Source organism: Orbicella faveolata, unplaced genomic scaffold, assembly GCF_042242905.1.
Source record: "Orbicella faveolata isolate gen_17 unplaced genomic scaffold, um_ofav_v1 contig_2, whole genome shotgun sequence".
Taxonomy (NCBI): Eukaryota; Metazoa; Cnidaria; class Anthozoa; order Scleractinia; family Merulinidae; genus Orbicella; species Orbicella faveolata.
Window position 1 is genome coordinate 22,721,990 of NW_028301547.1, and position 11,754 is coordinate 22,733,743.

The window sequence follows — 11,754 nt, forward strand, 5'->3', positions numbered from 1 at the left end:
CTCACGCATCTCTCCTTTAAAATTTCTGCAGCTTTCGGTTTATAATCAGCAACACAGCAAAATTTCGCCACCAGAGTTTTTCCTGGCCCTCATATCCTCTTCTAGTTATTAAACATTTATACATTTACGGAAATCGTATCTGAGAATACTTTCAGCTTCGTCCAGCAAGCGGAGTTACAGCTGTAAACTTGACCCCAACCGCGAAACACAATACGTGATGCGATAAGAGTTACCAAGAGGCAACTGTCAACACAAAAAATGACAGCAAGTACCGGGAAGTTTCCCAGTTCAGCATCAGCAATAGCTTTTGATTATGACCCAGAATAATCGATCCAAAAGCTGATTTTTAATGAGTGCAGCCATTTTACAATTCAAAATCATCAATGTAGTGAAAAGGACAGAAATTTGACGACAAGGGAAGGATATTTTCTTTGCTGGAAAGGCTGACAGAGATGAAAACTATTCTGGACCGAATGCCACTTCCGCGAGAAACGGAAACCAACTCTAAGCAAAAAATAAACTTGTTTAGGGGCAATTTCAATCTTCAAATAAAATTATCTTTTCCCCTAAAATCTTGTATATTGCTGAAATTCTCGTGTCCCATTTTTTTTTTAAAAAAACATGACTGAAAGTCGAGGTCATAAATTGTAGTGATTCAAAACATATTTGTCGAATTTCAGTAGTATACACGGTCACTGAGAATTCTACCGATATAAAAAAAAAATACTGAAATATACCAAGGTCGTTTTAGAGATTGCCAGTGCAAGGACCTGTAGTAGTTGTTAAAAAAAAAATTGAAAATTCCCTCCAAAAAATTTTTTTTTACATTTCGGGACAGGTTCAGGAGCAATCTATTTGACGACGGCAAATATTCGGCTCCTCGGTTTTTTTTTTTTTTTTTTCAGTTCCCAGCGCTTAAAACTGAATATTCCTAAGTTGCTGAGTAAAAACCGTATATTAGAATGTCTGCATAGTCGACGAGTAAACGCGTGATTGGTGCCGTGGGAATAAAGATTTCTTGTTTACACACTGTAATTTTATTACCGAGGAAAATTGCAAACTGATTCTTCAATCAATGGTCAGGATTCAGTATTCAAAGGCATTAGTTGCGATCCGGTGATTCTCAGCACGACTCAGATCCAGGGAAACGCATGTTTCAAGGGATTATTACAGCCTTTTCCCTACACTTTCTACTTGCGTGATCCTATAGCTACAATGGTAGATTTCTCTCGCTACTATCAAACCAATGACATGTCCTTCGGTGATGCAAGCTGGTCGGCTTCCCTATAAGATTAGGATACTGACACGGTCTAGGTAATCGGCAAATCCTCCCCAAATAATGCTTATGCGTTGGACAAACTCAATTTTTTTGTATTTGTGTTCCTGTTTGGGAGACAAGATGATGTCTCCTGTGACAAATGGCAGCTGGTGAGGTGCGCGTTAACACCATCATAGCATTCTCTCAGGTAGGTTGATATTGCGACCTTTTCCACAATCGCTGTTTACAGTCTAATATGGCGTCCTGAGAACAGATTTTTGACAACATCTAGACAAACTGTTTATGCCTCAAAGTCTAAAAGCTTCTATTCATTCGTTTGTGGTAGACAAGTTAATTTAATCAAGGTGTTTTTCTGACGGGAAATTAAATCGAGTGAAATGCGGAATACGAAGAAATTTATCACTCATTTAATTCCAATCGTAGGGGCTGAAAATAACCCCGTCACAGATGAGACCTTTAAATACGGAATCCTTACCGTTGATTTAAGAATCAATTTGCAAATTCCACAGTATGCATAAAATTAGTCTATAAACAAGAAAAATTTATTTCACAGTTCCCATAGCACCAATCACAATATTACTCGTAGACTTAATGTAGAGATGCCAAGATATGGTTTTTATTCAGTAAGTGATCATTTTGGGAATTACAAATCCGATTTTAGGCATTGTGATCTGAAAAAAAAAAAAAGAAAATAAATTGCGAGTGAGTTGTCTCAAAATGTAACAAAAATTTGTTTTCTAAGGAGGTTTTCAATGCTTGAACAACCATTGCTGGTCCTTGCACTGGGAATATCTAAAGAAGCCATTGTCATTTGATTATTATTATTATTATTATTTTTATCGGTGGAATTCTCAGCGACCCCGCCGTGTACACTACTGCAATTCATCAAATCTGTTGTGACTCACAACAATATTGTTGTTGACATTGAGCTCGTCTTAATTTTATCGACTTTGAAAGGATTAAATGGGAATTAGATAACCCGTAAGACCACTTATACGAAGCATGGGGATTAACCATATTCTCAGTAACCTGCGGTCACATCATCCAAAGATTACATGTTGTGTGACAACTGAGGTGTCAGTTTCATTAACGGAAATGACTAAAAACAGAGAAGAAGAAAAAAACTCTCACAGTCTCATCGAATACCGAGAAAGCAGTTTCTGAGTTTTGAACATAAAGAATTTTCGGTAACTTACTCGAATTTTTTGCTCTTCAAACTGAAGAGTGCCCACAACTTTAAATAATTAGTATACTAGAGAGTGATAACAAGGATGGTTCAGGCTGAGGTCCCACCTTTGAGAAATATCGATTTATGTGAAGGTTTTCATAGGCAAAAATGGAGAAGGCGATTTTTAGAGGATGAGACAAAAAATCAGAACTTTGCGTCATTAATAAAGGACTGGTGACTGGTCCATTTTGCACCCCCAAACCCGATGCAGATCTGTGCATGCGCGTGGATTTACCGCTGGACAAAAAAAAGTGTAGAAAATCAGGACTGGGCCACCGGGCCTCCGGGCCGCCGGGCCGTCGTGGGCCATGGGCCGCGGGCCGCTGGGCCTTCGGGCCGCCAGGCCGCTAGGCCGTCGCGGGCCGTGGGTCGTGGGCCGCTGGGCCTGCTTTTAGCAAAACCCGGTTTATGACTTGAAGAAGCAGCTCTTGTACATGGAGACCTCCTCCAGAAGAGAAAATCTAAAATTCTTCGGCGTACCTGAGAATACCGAATGCACCATGGAAGAGCGATCAGCGGAACAGCGAGTCTTGTTTGAAGAACACCAGAGAAGTTATGTACCAATTCCTGGAAGAGAAACTTAAGATTGAACAACCTCGCCCAAAAATAGAATTCCAGAGAACTCACCGCCTGGGTAGGCCTAATTCTTTTAAACCTTGCCCAATAATAGCAAGATTTCTTCGGTACTCCGATAGAGAGCTCGTAATGGATAATGCTCGTAAACACCTCAAAGGTCACTAAGATTTCCATGTCTTCGATGACATACCGAAGGACCTATATGGACTACGGAAACTGCAAATGAAAAAATTCAAAGAAGCCAGAGAGAGAGAGGACACATGGCGTATTTTAGCAAAGCAAACCCGGACAAACTTTTTGTCAACGGCAAATATGTTGCTACAGATCAGCCCCTGCAGTAACTCTGACTGGATCTGTATATCCTTTGCGAACTATCAAATTTCTTTTACAATTTTGTTATTTTCAAAATATTTGACACCATTAATAAGGAGCTGGAATAACCGATACAGCGTACCAATTTCCGTAGTTGGCATTTAGAAGATCAATGTCCAATCTATGTCTTTCCTCAGAATCATTTTCGTTATTTTAATTGTATGCGTGTGTGTATATTTGTATGATAGTTTATATTTATTTTTGTCCTTCTGGGTTTGTGTTGTGTTGTGTTGCATGTTTCGTTTTTGTGTTTTCCCAATCTGCATATTTAAATCAAGTTTAAACATTTCTCAAACTACTCCCGAGGGGAAAATCTTTTGTAGGTATTGACAACTTTGATAATGCAGGGTAATTTTAATGTGATGACTTTAAATGTCAGAGGACTAAGAAACCCGATGAAGAGGAGAAGTATTTTCTGTTTTCTTGAAGATCAAAGTTGTGAAGCCTATTTTCTGCAGGAAACATACTCAGAACTCAAAGATGAAATTATCTGGAGAAGTGAATGTGGAGGTGTCATTTTCTTTTCGCGTGGATCCACACACAGTAAAGGTGTCTGCATTCTAATCAACAGCGCTTTTGATAATTTACAAAAAGAGCAAAATGGAAGAATCGTTTCGGTTTATTTAAGCCTAAATGGCAGCAAATTTTCGTTATGCAATATGTCCCAAATGATCAAAGAAAAAACGAGAATGTTTGCAAGATCTAAGCGCATACCTAATTGACAAGAGGTGCGGCACCCCATGACAGTCAATTGACAAGAGGGGCGGCACCCCATGGAAGTCCACCACCGCCAGAGACAAACTTCTCACCATGACGAATGAATTCGCACCAGCCGACATTTCCAGTAGTCTCCTCCACAGCCGTTTCTTGGGATGTCACGCAACGCTCCCAAAAAAGGGGGAGCGTTGTGTGACACCCCACAAAACGGCTGCGGAGGAGACCACATTTTTAGAGAACGAAATCAGCATAAAATAAGCTTTACTTACAAATCAAAAGCACTTAAATTGAGTTCGCGGATCGAATTATTTTTAATTGCTCGACATCTCACAAAATGGGTTGAACGGGTTGAAGCCAAGGTATCAGAACGGTCCGGACAATCGAGCAGTCAGACTTACTCTATCGATAGCCCAAGTTTCACGAGGACATGGACTATGGAAGTTTAATAACTCCCTTCTTGAAGATGAAAAGTACGCAGATTTAATTAAAAGAAAACTATATTGTCATCAGGGAAAAGTACACAGGCTTAGAGGACAAAAGTCTCGAGTGGGGGACGAACTAAAATGGAATTAACGGGTTTAACAATCCCGTATGCCAAAAACAGGGCTAAAAAAGGCAGGGAAAAGGAAGCGAATATTCAAAAGAGAATGGAGGAATTGGACAACCTTATCTCTAACCCTGCTAATACCGATCACATAACCCGCAAGTTGAAAACTGAATATATATATGCGCTAAATGAGGATCTTTGCCTTATTTATGAAAATAAAGCTAACGCAGCAATTATCCGCTCCAAAACAAAGCGGAATGAAGTTCGTATAGTGTGATCGTCTGGGTGAGGGTAGTTCTGAAAAGAACTGTTGTTGGTGACTTACCATTTTCAGTTGCAAACAAGATGACGCCATCACTGATCTAATTTGCATAATAGAAAAACGTCAATATCTCTGAAACGAAAAAAGATATTTCAAAAAAAAAAAACGCCATTCTTCTGTATTTTGAAAGGCCTTTCAAATAAGCAGAAAACATTTTTCATGTCATATGCACTTTAACACAAAATTCCCCTAAGCCTAAATGAAGCATCTGTTTTTTTCTAAAAAAAAGTCAGATCTCTGTTTGTCTGTTTGAAGTGGGAATTGGTCTAAACTGACAGATGTGAAAAATCTTTATTTTTAAGGAGTCGCCGTGGAACCATCAGCTCACCTAGCCAAAAATCCGACCTATACTTCACGCACACGCACATGGGACTTAGCATCCTCGCCTTTTACTACCATCACCAAGTACCACTGCACGTTGACTTCCGGTCCTTGGTCCATCTCTCCAAATGGCTTGCAGCTGTGTTGTATAGCAGTGAAACAGGGCATAGAGGAAGTCGAGGACCTTTTCCTCTCGAGGTATGATTCCACGCCGCAGAAATGCACTCCGTGTAACCTTCCAGGGGGTATGTCAGAATATCGAAGGATCTATCCTCAAGGTTGCCCATTCTCTCGCGACAGAACCGTGGTTGCCTCGATTCGCGTAGTGGCTGGAGCCCTTCAGCTGTCAATCACAAGTACTCGCAACGGAAAGACGGTTTGCACTGAGAGAGTGAGCAAAGTATGCTCAGGTTTTCGCGGCGTCGTCGTGGATTGTGCGTTTTCTCCTAACGGTCGGCTACTTGCCGTGACCTCATCGCATGGACAAGTTTACTTTCTGAGCTGTACCAGGTTGATCCTAATAAACAGCCTAGACTGCGCGACTATTCTCTCTCCGTACAAAGTCCCTGAACCTCTCAACAACAACCTGGAAGACTTTGTCACGCAGTCCGTGTGTATTTTTGACCCGCGGTTTCCCTTTCAACAGTTTGTCACTTGCGTCTTGTACGCAGGCGTCGTAAAAACCTGGCACATGCCAACGTGCGAACGAAAAGAAGCGGAGATTCAAAATAAACACACGCTCACTTTCAAAAAGGTAATAAACGTTGTGAATTATTCCCCAGAAGGATCGCTTTTAGCCGTGGGAGGAAATGATGGGACCATTTCCTGTGTGAACACCGATGACGGAACGATAAGTTTTGTCCTCGACTCAACGCAACAGCCGCCCGACTGGGGGAGTTTCACAGCACGGCCGGAGTTTTCCATATGGCATTTACACAGAGTGGTGAGCAACTAGCTGGCAGCTACAGTGACGGTTACATACGAATTTGGCAGCTGCCAATTATTTTTGATTTGAAATTGCTATGCCGACAAGTCATTAACGCACGCGTCCGACCCTGCAGAGTTCACCGGCTTCCCTTGCCTTTGCGGCTGAAGAACTTCCTACTCCACAAACACTTTTAATGATCTCGAAGAACTGAGACATTCTTAAACTGACAGAAGTCTTCTCAATTGTTTTAAATGTCGTGTCTCTTCTCCCACCATTGGCAGTTATTCAGAGCAAGGGACGATTCTTTGTTGGATGGGAAACTCTAATGGATGTTCTTTCAGAGGTTCAATATTTAGCTCTTCTTAACCGAGCATGCAGGAGGCCTGTATGGGAGAATCTTGACCGAGGTCGTGATTACAGACCGAACGCCGTGAGGTCTGTACACACGACCAAGGTCGTTGGATGGGAAACTCTAATTTAGGCGCTGTGAAGGATGTTCTTTCAGAGGTTCAATATTTAGCTCTTCTTAACCGAGCATGCAGGAGGTCTGTATGGGAGAATCTTGACCGAGGTCGTGATTACAGACCGAACGCAGTGAGGTCTGTACACACGACCAAGGTCAAGATTCTGCCATACAGACCGACTTAGCTCGGTTAATAAGATGTTTATTATATGGCAAAGAAGAAAACTTTAATTCGTTTAATGTAACTGGTTTGCTGACATTTTGCTCGCAAACGGAAATGAGCTTAACTTAAACCTGCCGAAATTTGCTCGTCCTCTTTACTTTTTTTTTTTTTTTCGTCATCAGGCTTTTTGGCACTTCCATGAATGATTTAGAAGAAAATAAAAGAAAACGGTGAACATTTTTGAATTTTAGTTTGCTACTTTTTCAACGCAAAATGAAACCGGTCTGGATGCCGGTCTAGATGGGAAAATCTAGACCGCGGTCAGTATCCATTTCAGCCAATCAAATTCGTGAATTCGGTAGTTCCCAGTCCTTGTGAGACACAGCCATATAAAAACGTCTTTTGGTAACCCCTTAGTGGCACTATATTTTTTGCCTAGCAAGTTTTCCTAACTGCTTACGAACAAAAGATAATGCTAGAACGGCTTAGGAAATAACTATGAGATAGATTTTAATTCAGTTTTTACTAACCGGTTAAAAAAAAATTCCTCGAAGGGAGCCTAAGCCATGACCATGGACATACCGGTCGCATTCTCAAGCGAGGGAAGACTAGTTGCAAGTCAGGTTATTTTAAGGTTACAGTATACCTTCGGGTCGGCAATTTTCTTCAAATTTGGATTTTTGGGTCAAAATAGTGGTCGAAGAATAATCTCTAACTTCTGAAAAAAATTTTTGAAAAAGGCTAAATATTGGCGGAGAAATGGCGGTTTTACGTTTTCACCGGAAGTAAAAGTTTACCTCTTGATTGACAGCCCTATGGCGCGTATGCAATCAACCGAGACGATTTTCGCGGGAGTTACCTGTATGGATGTCACGAATTGACTACTCAGTTGATCAGCATTGTTGTTCTGACTACCCAGCATTTTTGGTATTAGGCGTGTCTCTATTAAGTTATAAGTAAACATAGGCCACGTTTAAACCATGGACCAGTTCGAAAAAGCGAAAACAGCGAAGAACGAATGAAAATACATCAATGAGTGAAGAAGCGAAAGTTCGCCACGCGGATGAAGCTATAGTTATCGTATGAGGTGGGCAAATATTTGTGGTAAGAGAAAAGAAAGGTTCTGTAAAAATTTCGGAACTTGACAGCAATAACAGGGATGCTGACAGAGACTCTTCTGATGAGTCCGATATCGATGAATCGTCGGACTCATTGAGACCATTTGAAATATTATTCATGCACAGTTGCCCACACACAGTTGCTCTCCGCGCTTTCTTTTGTTTGTTTCCTTCGCTCAGCCACTCTAGCGTTCGTATCCTTTTTAGTCTTCCCCATTTTGCCAGACCAGCTTCAAGAAAAACCGAGCTACAGAAAAATCCTCTCTCTGCTTTCGGTTCCGTGAGCGCATTGCGAAACTCAAGAGTTTTTTAGAGATTCGCGCGCAAATTTCACTAGGAGGTTAACGGTAGTAAACTTTCCCTGCACTGATTGGCTTAGTTACCTGAGAACCCAGTTGAAGGCGTTTGTGGGCGGAGTTTGTTTGCGAAGCAGAAAATTTTTCTTAGCGCTGTTTTCTCGAATAAATTTTTTCACTTGAAGCAGACACTTTAAAGAGTTATAACTCAAAGGGAATTTGTTCAATTGCTCTTAAATTTGGACAGTGGCTAGTTTAACATATAAACTACAAAAGTGTGTCTGGGAATTGTTAATTTCGAAATACTTTTTCTTCGAGAGCGATTTTTGTACGATCACTCCACATTTTTTAAATTCTATTTCGAAAATGTTCTGTAACTTTTTACTGCAATTGAATATGCCAAAACGCAGACACACTTTTTAAGCGCTTTGGGCCCTGAAACCGAGGAAAAAATTAAATTGGCGTAAAACGAAATTCGCTTTGACTTGTAGCTTTCGCAAGGTGATTCGGGCGCTCGCATTTAGTGGTCGTGAAAATTTCAACAATTCATTTTCTTTCAAAATTCTTGGTATAGTTTGATAGCCAGCTCCATAAGCTTTAATTTGATATAGGGGTTTAGGTATCTACAGCTTAAACTGCACGCGCTACATCGCCTGCGCGCGAGACACCCCTGAAGGTATACTGTAACCTTAAGTAGGTTTACACGCAACTGTGCGTGACCTTGATTCTGTGTAGTGTTTGGATCAGTAATGTCATAACGGTTTTGTGCAGATAGTGGAGAGAAAGGCAGTAAACCTTTTTCTCGAAAACGGAAATGAGAATAAAGGATTTAGGAAGTATTCATCATTACATTTTAGGCGAATATCCCAGTTGTTGACCTTGCGCAAGAGAAGATGAGGAGTGAGAGAGTTAATCCCTATATAGACCTTATTCTCAAGGTGATCCCTCTCAGGCTATTTTTAGATCACTATTAGGTTCGGGAATCCCAGGGGTGTCTAGAAATTCTGCTGCTCTCACGTGGACAGCCTAAGGGGCTTTACGCCCAATTCCATTCTACACAAAAACATCCACGCAAATGGGCATGGTGACGTCTTGTTTTTTTTTGTGTGTTTTTTTCTTTTTTTCCTTCTTCTTCTCTTTCATTACGCTTGTTGCAGCCAAGGTAAAGCATATTATATTTTTCTATCTACTCAGCTTGTTTAGTTTTCTTCAGTATTCTGAATAGCTTTTTGCCTAATTAAGTTAATTGTTTTTATGCTGTTTTTTTCCCTTTTTGTAAATCTGGCAAAATAAAATGGTTTGTTGGTTGTCGTCGCGGAAGGACGAGCTAAGACTACTAGACATTTTGCTCACTATCATGCAAACATAACTTACGCTAGCATCAAGTAGTTATATCACGGTAACAGGAAACAGGATTTTAGGATAACACACTGATGTTATTTTTGCAGATAACTAAATTTAATTCTTTTTTTACCATTTAGCTTTCTGTCTTATCTACCCCTCCCTTGCACACTTTTTCCTACGAAATATACAGGTGAAACGCGTGGTTACGTTTAGGTTCAAATTCTTGGGTTTAGCTTAGCAGGCGGGCGGGAAAAAATTTTGTTTCCAATCCAAGTTAGTAATACAGTAATATCTATCGGTTCTGTATTACTTGCTTGTAGTAACTATCACGTTGTCCGGTACATATTCGTTTATCTCTTCGCAACGGCTACAATACGCCCCGCAAAACTGCGTCTCTAGCGAGCGTTTGGGAGCTTTTTAGCGTTTTTCACATGACGTCATAGCAGCCGTATTGGTGTTCATCCTCGTTCCCAGGGTCCCCTCTCTGAGAGGAGCCCGGGAACGAGGTTGATTGGTGTTGGAAAACGATGAAACGGCGGCGATGTTGGTGTACCAAAGCAGTCCTGTGGGAGTTGAACTCTTTTCTCAACAAATTTGCATGGGTGCTGGCCACGTGAGTGGAAACGCTCTATTGCCGTGTAACAGATTCGTGGAGCGAGGATACAAAATTCCCCAGTTGTTGCCTGATGCAACATCACGGAAACTTTCTAACTGGAGATCATCAGAGTTTGTTTGATCAGCAGAGATGGTGCATATCCCAACTTTACTTGCCCCCTCGTATTGCGTCGATCTCTCTCCGCTCCCTCCTAATAATTGTAACGACGCATTTTAGATGAACTGACTCTACTATGCGTATACTTTGTACAGAGTTTGATTTGATTTTAGTCTTACAATGTTTTTGCACGACTCCATAAGCTGAAGAACTGTAATCGACCCTAAATAAAGGGTGCATGTCTGTCTGTTTCAGTTCCGGAGGACGTGCGTTATCTTTTCATTTTTTTAAAAGGCAAAGCCATAAACCTGGACCCTTTACTTACAACCAGTATCAAACAGTTATACGATTTAACTGAAGTTACTTTGAATATAGCTTTAGGCATATCATGTTTTAGGACCGTAATAATTTTATATCTCAGTTCGTCATGAGCGGAAGCTTTCTCCGCTATTTGAATATAATTATAAGCTTTGTTTAATAGAGGAAATGCATGAGTGTCCACCGAGCTGGAGTATTGTACTTCCAACTCTAGAAATTCTACGGACTTTTAAATGCCCTTCTTTTCAACTTCAAATATTATAAGTGCGTGATGCAACATTGTATAATTTCTCGTTACTAACGCTGGAGTTTATGCAACCATGGTAGAGGAGACTAACCTGAAGTCTCCCCTACCAGCTATGGTTTGTGGATAGGCCTATCCCGACGAATTTTGCTCGGCAACTTTTGAAGCAACTTTTGACCTTTGGAGCAACTTTTTGCGGTTCCAGCAACCTCGAGCAACTTGTTTTGCCTTTCTGAGCAACTTTTGAGCAAAATATAGGTTTAAAGCACATATCAAGCACGAAAAAGTCAACGATTTCATAGAAAACTTCAATTTATGCGAATTTCTTGAATGTTTATCAACCTCAGTTTTGAAGTTTCAACACTTAAACTGTCACTTGACGTTAGGCAAGACGTCAACTAAACCATGGGTTTTGCTCCGTTAGTGTCCTTAAATTTCGCCCATATCTGCCAGCAACTCTTTAAAGCTAGGTTTCCAGCTATTTTTCCTGACTGATGTTAGCAATTATTGAGAAGAACGAAAAATGAAGCTTTAAATTAACGTTTATATAAAAATATCAAGAGATTTAGAAGGCAAGTTTTGAAATTTAGAGGCAAGTTTTTGGATTTTTGGCAATTTTTTCGCACCTTTTTGGCATCGCAGTGAGCAACTTTCCAGCATTTTACGAGCACAGTCGGGATAGGCCTATTTGTGGAAAGAGAAGACTACAAGTATTGACAGGAAAACCCTTAACAGGAACTTCTTCCCTCACTGAAGGGTTACGTAAATAATTTCGAATGAGAAAACGGAGATCCGCTAGAGCACAA

General features: G+C 40.6%; 1 pseudogene; it reads left to right on the forward strand.

Moving 5' to 3' along the window:
- The first annotated feature begins 5,342 nt into the window (after positions 1-5,342).
- LOC149112480 (uncharacterized) lies at positions 5,343-7,923 on the forward strand (annotated as a pseudogene).
- Positions 7,924-11,754: the final 3,831 nt, after the last annotated feature.